The 16,777-nt window shown below is 54.9% G+C and overlaps 1 long non-coding RNA gene across 2 annotated transcripts; it reads left to right on the top strand.

Moving 5' to 3' along the window:
• The first annotated feature begins 207 nt into the window (after nucleotides 1–207).
• On the top strand, nucleotides 208–16,541 carry LOC138984333 (uncharacterized). Of its 2 annotated transcripts, XR_011461576.1 has the most exons (5): nucleotides 208–3,265; nucleotides 8,729–8,901; nucleotides 9,866–15,128; nucleotides 15,516–15,618; nucleotides 15,775–16,541. It is a non-coding gene; the product is annotated as an uncharacterized lncRNA (long non-coding RNA). The 2 variants fall into 2 exon arrangements; XR_011461575.1 differs by having other exon boundaries at nucleotides 9,866–15,618.
• Nucleotides 16,542–16,777: the final 236 nt, after the last annotated feature.

The following is a 16,777-nucleotide window of genomic DNA, read 5'->3' as shown; positions in this document are numbered from 1 at the left end:
GGGGACCCCCTGGCTCACCAGCCCGGGGCCAAGCCCCCTGTGGCTGTGGGCCAAAACCTGCTCCTGGAGGGGAGGCCCGTGGGCCAGCTGGGCCAGGAAGGCTGAGTCTGGACGATGGCTATTCCAGGGAGCCCTGGTTGTCACTCAGCGGGGGGAGGGTGGACATGGAGCTTACGGGGCAGCCACTGGTTAAGGGGGTGCGGGGGAAGGAGCCCTGGGTCGGGGCGGGTGAACCTTAAGGCCAGGGTGACCACTTCTGCCGCTGGCTGGATGGCAGCAGGAGACCCTCATCCTGGAGGATGGTGGCCGGACCCATGAGAAAGGACTGAGGGGGAAAGCTGGGTGGTCAGACAGCCACCCCCTACCCTCGGGGTGAGCTCTCAGGCGGAACCCGCCCTGCCTCAGTTTCCCCATCCGTCAAATGGGTACAGTGTTCTCCATCCTTTGGGGGAACCGTGAGAATTAAGAGAGGATTCGTGCAGAGTCCCAGGCCCGCGGATTTCGCAAACAATTAAAATTTCAAAAATCAACTTTAGTTCCTGTTGTCGGGTGCCAGCTTCATATTTTGCCAAATGAGAACACTGAAAACAAAAACAGAACATCAGCTACCATCTACTGTGACCAGCACTTCCCAAAAGAAGCGGCATTTGGACACGGAAAGGGTTGGAAGCCTCTGCAAGGAGAGGGAGGGCCCGGAAGTCCTCGGCCACGTCCTTATTTTTTCCCTGCACACCTGGGACCAGGTGCTGGCGGCCCCAGCGCCGGCCTGGGGCTCAGTGGGTGCGTTCTTGGTGGAGCTGGGTCTCTCCCCACCTCCTCACCAGCCACTTCCAGCTCAAAACTGGAGAACTTACCATCTTTCAGGAGGAGTCTCTCTGATCAAAGGGCCCCCCCCAGACCCCCTCGTGTAGTTAGTCCCACCAAGACTCGCCCTGTGCTTCCTCCCAAATTTTCTCAGCAGATGAGGTGCTTTTGGGAAGAAGAACCTGGCCACACCAGGTCCACTGCAGGAGACGCCAGACTGAACACTCAGACCCCTGAGGTCGGGTGCCTGCCAACCCCTTAGTGCCCTGGGGCTGGGATGACACCCAGTGGGTGGGAGACCCGGGCTCACAGAGGCGCTGAGTGGCACAGCTGAGGTCCCCCCACCACCCGCCAGGCAGGTTCCTGAGGCAGGTGATGGAAACCCAGGTGGAGAGCCCTCCCTCCCCTGCAGAATCAAAGTTGCCGACGAAGGTGGGCATTAGCCCTTTGCTTCCTCCCAAGGTCACTGGCTCTGGGCTCTCCTTCCTTCCTGGAGGATCTCCAGGGTTCTGTGGGGCTTGGGAGGCTAAGCCTGGCAGGGACCTGTGGTGTGGGCCTCCACGTGGCTAGTGTTACAGCTGGACGCAGGCACGCGCGCGTGCGTGCGCGCGCACACACACACGCACACACTTCCTCTTCAAAGCCCCCTCCCCTGGGTCAGGGTCTGCACACCCATGGCACTGCCTTCCTTGGGGGGCCCTTTGGCTACGCTGCAAGGAGAGAGAGAGAACTAATTTCAGGGAGAGAACTCGGACAGACCTGGGTTTGAGACGCATGCCTTTCCAAGTCTGCAGGCATTTCTCGGGGCCCTGGAGCAGGACGCCAGGCCCCCGCCGATTACAGGTGGGTCACAGATGCTGGGTGAGTCCTGAGCGGTTGTGCAGCTTCAGGACACCTGTCCACCACGAAGCGGGGGAGGGGGGCGGGGGTGTCACGTCAGCTCACCGCTGCAGCGAACGACCCTCGGCGGCTCACACAGCACAGGGGTTTACCTGCTCGTGTCTCAGTCCATGCAGGTGTGCAGAGATGGGGCTGAGCTCCTGGGTCACTCAGGATCCCGGGTCGACTCCCATCGGTGGCTTCACGGACAAGAAGGATTTTCGGAAGTGGGCTGGAGGGGCGTACTTGGGGAAGGGAGGTGGGGGAAGCGGGAGCCGGCAGAGTTCAGCCAAGCCCGGCCACGTTGAAGCCTCCGCAAGTCCTCCGCCCACCCGCCTGGGAGCTCCGGGGCGGGTGGGCCCTTCCGCGCGGTCCTGAGTTTGCAGGAGGATGGCAGACCTTTCCTCTCACGCTGGCCACTCCCTGGTGTGAGGGGTCCTGCGGGAGAGGGGTGACCCTGGGCAGCTCTCTTCAGGTCACGTGTTCTCAAAGGGCTGGAAATTGAGGCCTGTCTTTGGTGGACAAGGTCCTGCGGGGGCATCCGGGCAGCGCCCCGCGGTCCCAGGGCAGGCGGCCCCGTGCATGGCTCAGGCCCTCCTGAGTTCTGGGAGGAGTCGCTTCCTCTGGGCTCCGCGGCTCTCTCTCCCTAACAGAAGTCAAAGGAGGACAGTTCCTGGACAAACAACCGCCCCGGCCGCCGCTGCTGCTGCGGGCCTTCAGGCGGCAGTGCCACTCGTCACCTCCTTTCTCTGCTCACAGTTCTAGGCTGCCGGCGTCCTCTGGCGGACCACGTCTGCTCAGCACCTGGGGGTTCACCTGGGGGCTCAGCCGGACCATCATCCCTGGAGTATCTAAGCCCCGGGTCACCACGTCTGCTTGACTGTGGCGGCTGCACCTCTGCATTTTACCATTAACGCTGGGTAAAGGGGGTGCCAAGGCGTGGCCCGTGGCACCCCCTGTGAGATCCCCTGAGAGCCAGCCAGACTACTCCTCATCTCCACCAAGGAGCAGCAATTCTAGTTCCTGCTAATGAGGCTCCATCCACCCTGCTTGGATAATGATGCCCCTTCTCTCTGCAGGTCCCTTGGCACAAGAGGCCAAAGTGCCCGGCATCCTCTGTGGCTTGGAGGTCAGTGAAACTCTTACTGTGTCCCCGGTGGAAGCTCTAACAGAGCCCCGGCCTGCAGGGGCAGGAAGCACGAGCCCCCAGCGGTCACCAAGCGACGCGGTAAACGTGACCACTCCTGCTTCTACCCAGCGGGGACAGAGAAATGCCACTGACTGAGGTGTGCACTGAATCCTGGGGACGTCACCCCATCCTGGCAGGGAACTGCCTTGAGCGGCCCTTCACTCTGCCTTGGACAGGCCATCCCGTCACACCATCAGGCCGGCAGCCCCTGGGTGGTGTGGTCCACGATCTGACAGTGGACTCTACGATGGTCATAGGCTCAGGCCAGCACCCCACTTCCTACAAAGTGGGTCTGTGGTTTGATGTGATGGTCCATGGGCCTCACGCCAAGGGACTTTACATTCTGTGAGCTCGAAGATGGTGATGCCGACTGAGGCCCTGTGGAAAGAAAAGGTAACCTACATCTCTTATACTGTTTCTTGATTCCTCATTGCCTCTTCCAGGATGGAAGAAGGCCAGGGTAGTTAACTTGCTTCTAAGAGGCTGGTGGGATTCCTTTAGGAATGAGGCCCTACTAGGGTCTCAGCATGGGGCCCTGTTGCTGGAAGGTTGGACAGACAGCGTGGCACAAGCTAGACCACAGGGGCTGGCTGCGGTCCGAAGGCTGTCTCTCTCTTTGTTGTTGCTATTCAATTGCTAACTCATGTCTGACTCCTTGCGACCCCATGGATTGCAGCTCCCAGGCTTTCCTGTCCTTCATTATCTCCCGGAGTTTGCTCAAACTCATGTCCATTGTGTCGATGATGCCATCCAATCATCTCATCCTCTATCGTCCCCTTCTCCTCTTGCCTTCAGTCTTTCCTGGCATCAGGGTCTTTCCTAATGAGTCATCTCTTCGCATCAGGTGGCCAAAGTACTGGAGCTTCAGCATCAGTCCTTCCAATGAATATCCAGAGTTGATTTCCTTTAGGATTGATTGGTTTGATCTTTTTGCAGTCCAAGGGACTCTTGAGAGTCTTATCCAGCACCACAATTCTAAAGCATCAATTCTTCAGTGCTCGGCTTTCTTTATGGTCCAACTCTCACATCTGTACATGACTACTGGAAAATACACAGCTTTGACTATACAGATCTTTGTCAGCAAAGTGATGTCTCTGCGTTTTAATAAGCTGTCTAGGTTTGTCTTAGCTTTCCTTCTAACGAGCAAGCATCTTTTAATTTCATGGCTACAGTTACTGTTTGTGGTGATTTTGGAGTCCAAGAAAATAAAATCTGTCACTGTTTCCAGTTTTCCCCCATCTTTTTGCCATGAATTGATACTGGATGCCGTGATCTTAGTTTTTTGAATGTTGCATTTTAAGCCAGCCTTTTCACTCTCCTCTTTCACCCTCATCAAGAGGCTCTTTAGTTCCTCTTCACTTTCTGCCATTAGAGTGGTATCATCTGCATATCTGAGGTTGTTGACATTTCTCCCGGCAATCTGGATTCCAGCTTGTGGTTCATCCACCCCAGCATTTCACCTGATGTACTCTGCATAGAAGTTAAGTAAGCAAGGTGACATACAGTCTTGACGTACTCCTTTCCCAATTTGGAACCAGTCCGTTGTGCCATGTCCAGTTCTAACTGTTGCTTCTTGACCTGCATACTTTTCAGGGTGATCCTGGACTGGGTGTTTTCTAGTGGATATTTTTTTAAATCATTAAATCATTATGTATTGGGCTGCGCTGGGTCCTAGCTGTGGCATGCCAGATCTCTAGTTGTGGCGTGTGGACGCTGGCTGCAGCGTGAGGGATCTAGTTCCCTGACCAGGGATTGAACCCAGGCCCCTGCATTGCGAGTGTGGAGTCTTAGCCACTGGACCATCAGGGAAGTCCCTCTGGTGGGTATTAACATGTAATACCTGATGTTTTCTCCACATATGTCCACTCCATCCACACACTTCCACCCCAGAATCCCTGATCTTCTATTTCTACTCCCAGGCCTCTGGCCAGGTGACCGAGCTGTTTGTCACTGCCCACGAATCCAGCTATACTCTAACTTTGGGCTGCTTCTCCTTCCACACAGAGTGGACGACTGCCCCGCATCTTGCAGCTTTATTTGGAAGATTCTCCCTTTCTGTTATTTTCAAGGCCATTACAAGTGGTTTGAAACAGCCAACGTCCGTTTTCAGTTTGCATCCATTTCCTGAACCATCACTGTGCTCACCATATACTGTTCCCTCCACGAGCCAAGCTCAGACTGTGCTTCATCAGTTGGTCATAAAAGTTTCATGTGGTTATAAGTGTGAGCTGGAGGAGAGGAAGCTGCATCATCTAGTCCTTAACTGCTGCTGCTGCTAAGTCGCTTCAGTCGTGTCCGACTCTGGGCGACCCCATAGACGGCAGCCCACCAGGCTTCCCCGTCCCTGGGATTCTCCAGGCAAGAACACTGGAGTGGGTTGCCATTTCCTTCTCCAATGCATGAAAGTGAAAAGTGAAAGTGAAGTCGCTCAGTTGTGTCCGACTCTAGTGACCCCATGGACTGCAGCCCACCAGGCTCCTCCGTCCACGGGATTTTCCAGGCAAAAGTACTGGAGTGGGGTGCCATTGCCTTCTCCGAGTCCTTAACTAAACTGTGCTTAATCTGAGACGTGGCACTCAGGTGCTTTATGTTGGAATACTGCTGGGCTTTCCCATTCTACTGTTTTCCTCTATTTCTTTGCATGTTCACTTAAGAAGGCTTTCTTATCTCTCTTTGCTATTCTCTAGAACCGTGCATTCAGTTGGGCATAACTTTCCCTTTCCCCTTTGCCTTCACTTCTCTTTTCTCAGCTATCTGGAAGACAAATATGGGGAAAAAGTGGAAACAGTGACAGATTTTTTTGGGGTGGGGGCTCCAGTCACCATGGATGTTGACTGGAGCCATGAAATTAAAAGATGCTTGCTCCTTGGAAGAAAACCTATGACAAACCTAGACAGTATATGAAAAAGCAGAGACATTACTTTGCCAACAAAGGTCGATCTAGTCAAAGCTATGGTTTTTTCAGTAGTCATGTACAGATGTGAGAGTTGGACAATAAAGAAGTCTGAGGGCAGAAGAATTGATGCTTTGGGACTGTGGTGTTGGAGTAGACTCTTGAAACTTGGACCCTTGGACTGCAGGGGGATCAAACCAGTCAGTCCTAAAGGAAATCAACCCTGAATTTTCATCGGAAGGACTGATACTGAAGCTGAAGCTCCAGTACTTTGGCCACCTGATGTGAAGAGATAGTTGAATGGCATCATCGACTCAATGGACATGAGTCTGAGCAAACTCTGGGAGATAGTGAAGGACAGGGAAGCCTGGTGTGCTGCACTCCATGGGGGTCACACAGAGTCGGATGCGACTTAGCACCAGAACAAGAGCAGCAACTGCTGGACTTAACTGACCTTATGTCTTGGTAGGTCTGACAGAACCCATTTCATGATAGCAAATTCCGACCACATGGCCACTTGGTTTCCCATGGCTGAGCACTGCCTCTAGGAGGGTCCACACCGTGAGCTATTTATTGAAAGATATATAATTCTCCATTGTCGACGCCATGGGCTTGATCCAGAAATGGAAGCATTTGATTTGAGATTTTCCCAGTGGGGTTTGCTGTAAAATCTTGGTGTCTTTTCCTACTGCTGGTAACCTCTAAGATCATAACATAAGGCAGATCATATGGTCAGGGGGCAAGGATGCTTGCTCTGCAGCCTGAACCTGCTGCAGAGCCTCTTCCTGCTTCCAGGTCCCACTAGAGTTAGCATTCTCTTGGGCCAGCAGGTATGGGTGAATATTGTCGTTGTTCAGTCACTCAGTCGTGTCTGACTCTTTGCGACCCCATGGACTGCAGCACATCAGGCTGCCCTGTCCTTCACCATCTCCTGGGGTTTACTCAAATTCATGTGCATTGAATTGGTGATGCCATCCAACCATCTCATCCTCTCTCGCCCCCTTCTCTTCCTGCCCTCAGTCTTTCCCAGTATCAGGGTCTTTTCTAATGAGCTGGCTCTTCTCACCAAATGGCCAAAGTACTGGAGCTTCAGCCTCAGCATCAGTCCTTCCCATGAATATTCAGGGTTGATTTCATTTAGAATTGACTGGTGTGATCTCCCTGCAGTCCAAGGGACTCTGAAGAAGATTTTTGAGAGTGAATCCAGGAAAGTATTCCCAGGTGTGGAACATGCTGCCTCGAGAACTCAGAGACCTTCCGTGCTTCGTGTTTCCCGCCACATGGAGCAGGTGGAGGAGGGGTGCACGATGCAATGATTGGTCCTTTGCTTTTGAACAGATCCTGAGAGCACTGCCCTAGACCACTGGATCGCTAACACTTGCTGATCCAGCAGGCATGTGAATCTTCACAGGGTTTATCTCTCACCCTCTGGAAACGAGGCCTCCACTGTGTCCATCCAGCTTGTGTTGCATGGTATCCCCTTGGGAGTGGACCAGTGTGATGTTCTGTGGGGTGTCCAGCCAGGAATGTGATGGGGACTTCGGACTGTAATGTGTCAGGGATGAGAGAGAGAGCAGCCCTAGTGCAAGACTAGACGTGTACTATTGTCCTTTCTGAGTCCATGAGAACTGTTTTGTACCCTCATTTCTTATGGGGATGAAAAGAACACAGTGATCCCATGACTGTGCCCAGGCCACATTCATCGGTGCTAACAAAGACCACATCTGCTACAGGGGTTGCGGCTGGGGCAGCTACTGGCTTGAGTTAGTGGTAATTCGTCACCACCGTGCAAGATCCTTCGGGTTTTCGGGGGGCTGACAGGCAGATGAAATGGAAATATGACGGGGACCGCCACTCTGTCATTTACCTCTTGAAAGGTGGCATTGGTTTGTGCCCTTCTCTGGTGTGTGATTTTGTTTGTGGTCTACTCTCTTGGCCCAAGTAGGGGAAGGCAGTTTCAGATAAGGCGAAGGTGGGGGTGGTACCAACTGCCAAACAGGTCTGTCCGAATTGTTCATTCCAGCTCCAGGGAAGTGACAGCTGGACCACAGACCTGGGGCCTCACAGGAAGCCACACCAGGGTCAGGACTCTGTCGGCCCCATCGGTCTCATTCTATCAGGGTCATTTGGCCTCTGGTATCATCATCAACTTGAATCCTGTGTCCAACAGCCTTTGGGGTGTCTGGGCATCCTCCTTTCTCAGTCTAAAGATGCTCAAGGCGCTCAAATCAGTAGCCTCACCCTCATGTGTGGAAGGACTGGGGCGTTACCGCCATGGATACTTGTGGTGGCCCAGGGCCCTTACTCCTGGAGAAGTGTCCGCCGGATTCCTGGTCTGAAAACTAGCTCCAGAAGGAAGCCAGGAGGGGAGCTGAGACTTTTTATTGGGGCAGCTATCATCAGCATCCTGATCAGTCATTCTTGATTTTCATTGCTGTGCAGATTGCACTTTGCCCTCCATGGCTGCCCAGCTGTTCTGCCCCCTGCTCCAATAACCAGGTTAACAATTTCCAGAGCCCCCTGACTGCCACTGTGATCCTGTTGCTCATTAGACTGGTTATTGTTGTTGTTTAGTCACCAAGTTGTGTCTGACTCTTTGCGACCCCATAGACTATAGCCCACCAGCCTCCCCTGTCCACCCAAGAATACTGGAGTGGGTTGCCATTTCCTTCTCCAGAGATCTTCCCAACCCAGGGATTGAACCTGAGTCTCCTGCATTGCAGGCGGATTCTCTGCCACTGATCCCCCTGGGAATCTCCATCACAGTGGTTCTTCTGTCTAGTTTCCTACAGCTCCACGTTGCCCCCCTGCCTCTCCCACGTTGCCCCCTTGCAGCCAGGGAGCCTGGTTCTGCAGGGTTAGCCCTGGCTGTCACTAGCCCCGGATCTGGAGGACAGACATCACTGTGGTGTTCAAACTTGCCTTCCATTCCTTCCTACTTTGGTGAACAGTGTACTTTTCAGGTCTCTGGATTCATTGTCAACCTGAATCCTGTCCAACCGCCTTCCACACGTCTGGGCGGCACTTCACGGAGTCTATGCCTATTGTACTGGTCTCACCACTCTCAGAGCCCTGGGCCTCTTCCTGGATCTCCCCCATCTGAGCAGCAAGCAAGGGGACCGCGGGTGTAGGACAGGTGAGACTTTGCTGTGGAGGGGTGAGTCTCACATTGCATTGGGCACAATTCAGCATCGGGAGAGGGGAATGATTCAATAACTACCCAGCTCGTCCCTGCCACCCACCTCCAAGGTATGCCGGGTAAAAGAAGTGAGCTGGCCTTCAGTGGGCTGAACTAGGGGGCCTCACAGTCGGGCCCCCAGGACACCCTGCCAGCCTTCCCTGAGAACCTGCCTGCTTGAGGGCTTGGGATCCAGAGGGGCCTCAGCCTGGTTGGGAGGTTGACTCCTGAGTAGAGGATGGTCACCCTGGGGCACGGCTGAGCCCCTGCCAGAACAATCTGAAGGAGCAGTAAAGCCTTCCAGGGGAGGGGTGGACGGGGAGCATGCCAGGACGGGCACTCTGGCTGTCCCTGGGCACAGGTCCCACAGGCAGACGGCGAAGCAGGGCACACACAGAGGGAGCAGCTTAGGCAAAGGTTCAGGGAACTGCGGCGACTCCGAGAGGCCGGGAGGCTGGGGAGGGGGCCGGTGGGGAGGGCTGGGAGCACTCTGCTGAGGATCCAGAGAGGACACTCCCTGGTTCCCTGGCGCCGCCTCCCTTTTGCCACCCTACGCCTTGAGCGCATCAGAGTCAATTTTCCAAAACAAACCCGGGCTGTGTCATGGCGGGATCGAAGCCCTCCCCGGCTCCCACCCCTCCAGAGCCCACACTCCTTCACTGGCACAGACTCCCCATCCGGGCTGAGTCCGCCCAACACGGTTCCTGGACCCACCTCTCCATGGGGTTCCCAGCGGCTCTGGCCCTTATGTGGGTGTTCTGTTGTGGCTCAGCTCGTGGGGCCCTTCTGCTCCCCACTCGAGGCCTTTGCTCCTCTGTTCCCATCTGCTGGGATGCTCATTCCCCATTGGTTTTCTAGTTAGTTCCTACTTGGCCCTCAGGAGCCGCCGCCTCCAGGAAGTCTTCTCTGATTCCCTCCCTAGCACAGTGCCTGGCCCATTTGGTCATCTTGAAAGATGGCTGCCGTCGTTGGCCAGGACCATCTCCTGCTCCAGGTGGAGACTCTGCAGGCAAGGCCAGGGGCCACGCTGGACTCCTCTCCAGGGTCCCAGCCTGCAGCCTGCAACCCAAAGCTGAGCAGCCCACAGGCTGAATGAGAAGAAAGCGAGGAGATGACGCCCTTAAGCTCTGCAAAGACATTTTCCCAAGCAGCTGGCAAGGCCCCCACCCGCTCTGGGGGATTTTCCAATCTGCTCCAAAAAGGCCCAGCTCTGAGCATACTGGGATCATTCCGGGACACGGCGAGGCCCACTTCACTAGCCCTGGCCACGGGCAGAGCATGTCTGAAGGTCCTTTCTCCTGCTTTTCCTTTTCCCCCTTTTCCCTCCTGCTTTTCCTGGCAGCGGGGCAATTGGAGATGAGGCGAGATGAGCCTCCCAGAGCCCTTCTCTCCTTGGCAGCCTCTGGCCCCATCCCAGACCTCATCCCAGCACAGGCAGCATCCTTGTGTGGCATAGAGGCGAGCACAACCTGTGTGACTCTCAGCGCCAGGGACCTGCAGAGACGATGCTGGCAAGGGGTGCGGGGTGCGACTGAATCTCGGAGGGTGGGTGCCAGGGAACCCGGGCTGCCTGCCCTGCTCCCCTCTGTTTCGTGTTCCTGGGCCTGTGTGTCGGGGACGGGGGTTGCTGAGAGCTGGCTGCTGGCAGCTGGGGTGCTCCTACTGGCCCAGGGGTGGAGGGGGAGGCTACGGGTGGCCAGGAGCAGGGAGTGGGCGGAGGCAGAGGGAAGAAGGGACCAGGTCAGCTGTGCCAACGTGACGGGCATCTCCTGGGATTTCCAGAGACCGAGCGGAAACTCTTTGCAGAGGGGCTTGTTCCTCGCTCTGTCTGGCACCGCCTGGGACCTTCTGGGAGTTGTTTTGCTCGTGGTAATTGGTGAGAAGTTTGTTTCTAAAAGTCTGCCCAGAACCCCAAAGTGGAAGCAGGCGGAGGGCCAGAATGAGTGGAGAATGTTCTTTTCAAACACATTTTTATAAGAATGTGTTCAGGTCTGCTCTTTGGACTTTGCGAGTTTAGAATTTGGAGTTAGTTTAAACAGGGCTGGGTGGGGCTCACCTTTGCCCCCCTGAGGCCCCAGAGGACAGAGAGGGTGTCCCTGGCCCTGGGGAACGGGCTGCCCTGGGGAAAATGACCACATGCTTATCACAGGCACTTCTTATCTGTGCGGGGGAGCCCACCCCTCAGGGTGTCACTGCCTTGGTGTGGGTCCTGCTGCTGAGAGTAAGGGGGAGGGGATCTGCCTGGCCTCCTCTGTGGTCAGAATCCAGTGCCCTTTGCCAAGTGCTCAGCCCGGGTAGAAAGGCAGGAGTCTGCCCATCGCAATCCTGGCCCTGACTCTGAACTCAGCTGGTTTCTGCTGTTCAGACAGCTGCCACCCAGCCAGACTGCCCGACCTTCACGGAGTAGGCTGTTAAATGCAGAGAGAGAGAAATGAGACCCCACGTCTTCTTTGCAACAGGGTACAACCTGGGAAGAGAAGTCCCCAGGAAAGTGATTTTTTGAACCTGAGGCAGCAAGGCAAGCCATCAATTTCTGCCCTGCTGGGTGATGGCATTCAGTGTCTTGCCCTACTGGGCCTCAGTTTCCCCATCTGTCAAATGGGGGGAGAGTGTCAGAAGGGGTGACTTTTCGAGTTCCATCCTCCTTAAAATATTGTCCTGTGATGCCCCCTGCGTCAGTTGCCCACCTGTGAAAGGAGGCAATTTGGGAAACAACTTCAGAAAAGAAGCGTGATACTTGATTGGCAGGTCCTGGTAGCTTGGAGAGAACCAAATGTAAAAAATGGTGAAAAATAGGAGAGATGGTGTGTTTCCAGCCTTCACCCGGGGAATGAGGGCCGCCTCTGTGCCAAGCTGTTTACCCCCGGATGGGCAGGGCCCAGCCACCGTCTAGAGCATCCTTTTTTGGGAGGTCCTCAAAGCAGCTGGATGTCACCCGGGATAGGATTGGCACACACAGGGTCTTCCTCTGCCTGTGTTTGGCAAGGAGGCTCTGAAGCTCGTGGTGTGTAATACATTCCTGAGTCTAGCCAGAGAGAGGCGGGCTGGACACGGGCACCCCGGTGTCCTGAGGGATCACAGCCTGCCCCGATCTTAATGACCCAGTCATGATGCCTACTCCTGTGTCTGGCAGTTGTTCGGTTAACCCAGTGCTGACTGTCTCCTGTGGGCTCTGGATCATCGCCTCCATTCTCACCCCCAGCTTGAGACAGAGCGTCGTCTCCATTCGAGGAGGTGGAAACCTGAGCTCGGAGAACCTCCGTCACTTACCTGAGGTCACTCCGCTAGTGACAGGTGAAGCCCCAGGGTCACTGGACTCACAGGACTGCCCCTGTGTCCCATCCTCCACCCCAGTTAAAAAAAGGTGGTAGGCCCAGTGGGTTCCGAGACCGTGTTAGAGGCGTGCGGATGGATTTTTACATACTTGTGTATTACAAACAAATTACGCCATCAAACCTGTGGTTTCAGTGAGAATATTGCCTAGGAGAAAATCAAGGTTTAAGAAGCGAGATTATTTAGGATTGAATTTAAGAACAATTGCTGTTGTTCAGTTGCTCAGTCGTGTCCAACTCTTTGCAAACCCATGGACTGCAGCACACCAGGCTTCCCTGTCCTTCACCATCTCCCTGAGTTTGCTCAAACTCATGTCCATTGAGTCAGTGATGCCATCCAACCAATCCATCCTCTATCACCTGCTTCTCTTCCTGCCCTCAATCTTTCCCAGCATCAGAGTCTCTTCCAATGAGTTGGCTCTTCACATCAGGTGGCCAAAGTATTGGAGCTTCAGCTTCAGCATCAGTCCTTCCAATGAATATTCAGGACTGATTTCCTTTAGAATGGACTGGTTTGATCCCCTTGCAGTCCAAGGGACTCTCAAGAGTCTTCTCCCACACCAAAGTTCAAAAGCATCAGTTCTTCTGTGCTCAGCCTTCTTTCTGGTCCAACTATCACATTCATACATGACCACTGGAAAGGAAGTACAAATTTGGTCTAGACTGCAGCATGGCAAAAAGTCAGGGACTTGGGATAAAACCCAGTGCTGTATAAGTCACACAGTCAGCCCCCTCCCTCCTGACCCTCAGCTTCCATCTGCAGCCCGAGTGCCTTGATGCTCCCTCTCAAATCCCTCTCCCTTGGACCTCAACCTCGGGCCAGCTCCCCACACCCCATTCTGTTTCAGAAATGCCTGTAAAGAATGACCTCCACCATATGTCCCTCTCTTGAACCCTCTGCACTCTGAACTCTGCTTCCTGCCCCCGTTGAGGCTGCCGTCTTCGTGGTCCAGTGGCTTCTCTTCAAGGAGGTCCAGTGGCCTCCTTTGGAATGACCGTCGGTGGCCCTGATGCGGGTGGCGCCTCTCTCTCAGGACTTCTGGACCCCACGCTCCTGTGGCTTCCCCCCTTTTCTCTGGATACTTGCCCCCAGGCTCCTCTGAGGATCCGCGCTTCCACCCACCTTGGAATTTTGTTCCTTAGACCCATTTGGATGCCCTCCTTGCTCCCTGCTTAGCTGGTTCACTCCCTCCCTTGGCTTTAATATCAACCATGAACTGATAACCCCCCTGCTTACATCTGCACGCCATCTCCTGAAATCCCGACCTGCCTGCTGGGCGTCTCCCCTCGGGCCGCTCACAGGCTCCTCCCACTCGACTGCCTGAGCTAAACCCTGGACCACTCCCACCCCCCTGCCTGAGCTGGCTCTTCCACCCACAGTCTCACTGGCAGATGAATATTGGGGCTCCACGTGTCTGGCCTCCTCTCGCCTCGGGAATGTGTCTGGGATCTAACCTCTTCTCTCTCCTCCCCACCACCTTCCTACTCAAAGCATGGTCTTCTCGCATACTTCAGGGACCAAACTGCTCACTTCAATCTGCTTGGATAGTAACAGCCGGACCTTTTGAAAGACACAACTGGAGTCAAATCACCCCCTGCTTAGAGTCATCTCCTCCACTCTCATCCCGTCCCCTTGGGATACAATCCAGACCCCTCAGCATTTACAAGGCTCCCACGGAAACAGCTGCAGCAACGAACCTCTGTGGCCAGAAGCCAGTTGCAGAGGGTGGGGGCCGGTCCCCTTTTTACCCGCTGCTGAAGCAGACACGTTCGGGCGCTCGTGGCCGCTCCTCGGTGTCAGCAGCCCAGGCCCCTTCCGCCTTGTGGCTCTGCTGGTCTCGTGGGTCCAAGGCGACTGTTCGAGGTCCTGTCATTCCATGGGGCAGGGGAGGAAGGGAGGGAGAGAACAAGCAGCAAGTCGGATGCGGTCCTGCTCACATCCACGGACCAAGCTGCATCATGTGGCCACGCCTGGCTGCCAAGGAGGCTGGGAAATATTGTGTTTGGCTGGGTGGTCATGTGCCCAGCCAACTCTTCTCTTACGACAGAGGAAGGGGAGAAGGAAGTGGGAGGACGGCTGAAATTCCTTCTCAGGAAAGGACGGTTTGCCCCTATCCTGGGGAACCTCTCTGAGTCTCGGTGCCTGTATGTAAAACGGGTAGGGGGCTGCGGGGATGCCCTGAGATGGTAAATGGCGAATGAGCGCGCTGAACCCTGTTAGGGTGCTTCTCCACTGTCGTCTTTCTCCTTCCATCCCTGCCCCCGGGGCCTGGGATTTGGCATCCGTGGCTCGTGAACCTTGGGTACTGTGACTGAACCGGCACTTAGTAGGGCCAAAGAAAAACAGCCCTGCAGCATCTGCCTTGTTGCCTTGTCTGTGCCGAGGTTTTGGCACAGGCGGGGCTGGGGGGAGGGCTGGGGGCCTCAAGAGGCGAGGCTGGCAGGGCAGGCGCAGTTGGTGCGTGGCAAACCGAACCTGTCAATTCCAGAAGCTTTTGGCACGCTGTGGAAGCACTAGATGACTTTGAGAAGTGTCTGTGTGTTTTTTCCCCAAGTGCAGTTATTTTTGCCGCTGTGAAATGTTCTGAAATCTGACAGTTTTGTTTTGAGTCTTAGCCCGATGGGAAGATGGAAAGGAACACTGCCTCCCAGTTCTGTGGCACTCGCTTCTCGGGGTCTCCTGAGGACACCCAGATCCTGGCAGAAGTGGCCAAGGAGAAGCCAGGCAACCAAGATCTCCTGGGGACGGGCGCACAGTGGGTCAGGCGTGCAGTGGGTCATGACCAGGAGCTCTCAGACCCACTCAGGGCATGAGACCCAAGGGCTGACTTGGCCGATGTAAAAGCACCTACTGTGAGTCAGGCCCTCCCCCACCAAACATTTGTTGAGCACCTACTGTGTCTTCACATGTCAGATGTAGACTGTGCACCTACTGTGTGCCAGGCCCTCACCCACCAGGCATTTCCTGAGCACCCACCATTGGTGCGGGGGCATGAGAGGGCTCTTGGTGGACAAGTGGGTGGTGGTGGGGGCGGAGATGGATGGGGATGATGCTGAAGGATGTAGACCCCAGAAGACAGAGAGATGACTCAGATGCAGACCCTGGTCATCTGAAATCCATGGGGGTCCTGCCAGGCTGCAGGGAGGATGGGGGGAGGTCTGAGTGCACCAGGGGACTGGGCGTATCCTGGTCTCATTGCTGCCCCCATCCCTTGTCTGTCTCCTCCTCCTCTTCCCAAGGTCACGGCTCTCCAGGCCTGGGCCAGACACCTCTGCTCTTCCCGCCCGCCTGCCCTCTAGCTGATCTCAGATGCATCTTCACAGATGGCATCCTCACTGCCAGGTATGCCATGTGCTTCTCCACTCTGGCATCTTCAGGCCCCTCTTGTTGGGTCCAGTCACCCGTGGGCACCTCCAGTCATTTCTCCCTGCGTGTGGTTGTCACGAGCTTGTCATGTGCGCCCTAACTGCCCAGGCTCTGTTTCGGTGCCCATCACAGGCACTGGCCCCACTGTTTCTGGATCAGCAGCATCTCAGCTGCCTTCTGACCTCGGGAATCCCAGGATCCCGGCACATGGATTGTAATGCAGTCGGTGACTTCCCTGAACACCTGCTGAATGCCAGGCATGGAGCCAAGGGCTTTACCTGCACCAGAATCCCAACAACAGCCCTGGGTGGCAGCAACCACTGTGATCTCCATCTTCACAGATGACAAAACCAAGACCCAGATGAACAGATTACCGGATGACGCAGAGTGCATCCAGTATTTCCCGAAAAAGCCAGTCGTTGACTTAACCCCGGATGATAGCTGGGGGAGTGGAAATTAAGCTATAACAACAGTGATCTCGTACACGTGTACAAATGGTTTTATGTTTACAAAGTACTTTTCTACATTGCTATGGAGACTGAGGATGTAGCCTTTCCCTCTGAGAGGTAGACACAGAAGTAACTGACAATCACACTACAGTGTGTTTCTGGTTAAAAAGGCAAGCAAAAACAGGGCAAGGTTCCTGCCCTCTCCCCCAGCCTTCACTTTGGGACCTTCATGGAGAGACACTGCTGCTCTGTTAGTTACAGGACTGGCGGCCTTAACAAAGATGCTGTCACAGTGAGCAAAATCAGAATGTTTCCTTTTCTTCCTTTCAATATAAGCTGTGCAGGGCTGATACTGCAACTTCCTGGCTCCTGGGGCACAGGCTCCTCCCACCCCAATTCTTCCACCTTCAAGTACCTTTCACTTTGTAGCTCAGGAAGGTCGTGCCTACAACCAACCACACGATGCAGCCCAAGAAAGAGGAGGCAGAGCGCAGAGTGCATGGCTCTTTCCTTAAGGAGCTGCATGTGCTGCTTCTGCTTGCATCCCATTCGCTGCAAGTTGCTCACATGGCCTCATCTAGCTGCAAGGGAGGCAGGAAACATTGTCTCGGGGGGCGGCTCTGTTCCTACCTCAAACTTAAAGGGCTCTGTTTTTAAGGAACAAGGGGGCAAACGGACATTGGGGA

Source organism: Bos mutus, chromosome 21 (assembly GCF_027580195.1).
Source record: "Bos mutus isolate GX-2022 chromosome 21, NWIPB_WYAK_1.1, whole genome shotgun sequence".
NCBI lineage: Eukaryota > Metazoa > Chordata > Mammalia > Artiodactyla > Bovidae > Bos > Bos mutus.
This window is presented reverse-complemented; position numbering and strand designations above follow the sequence as displayed.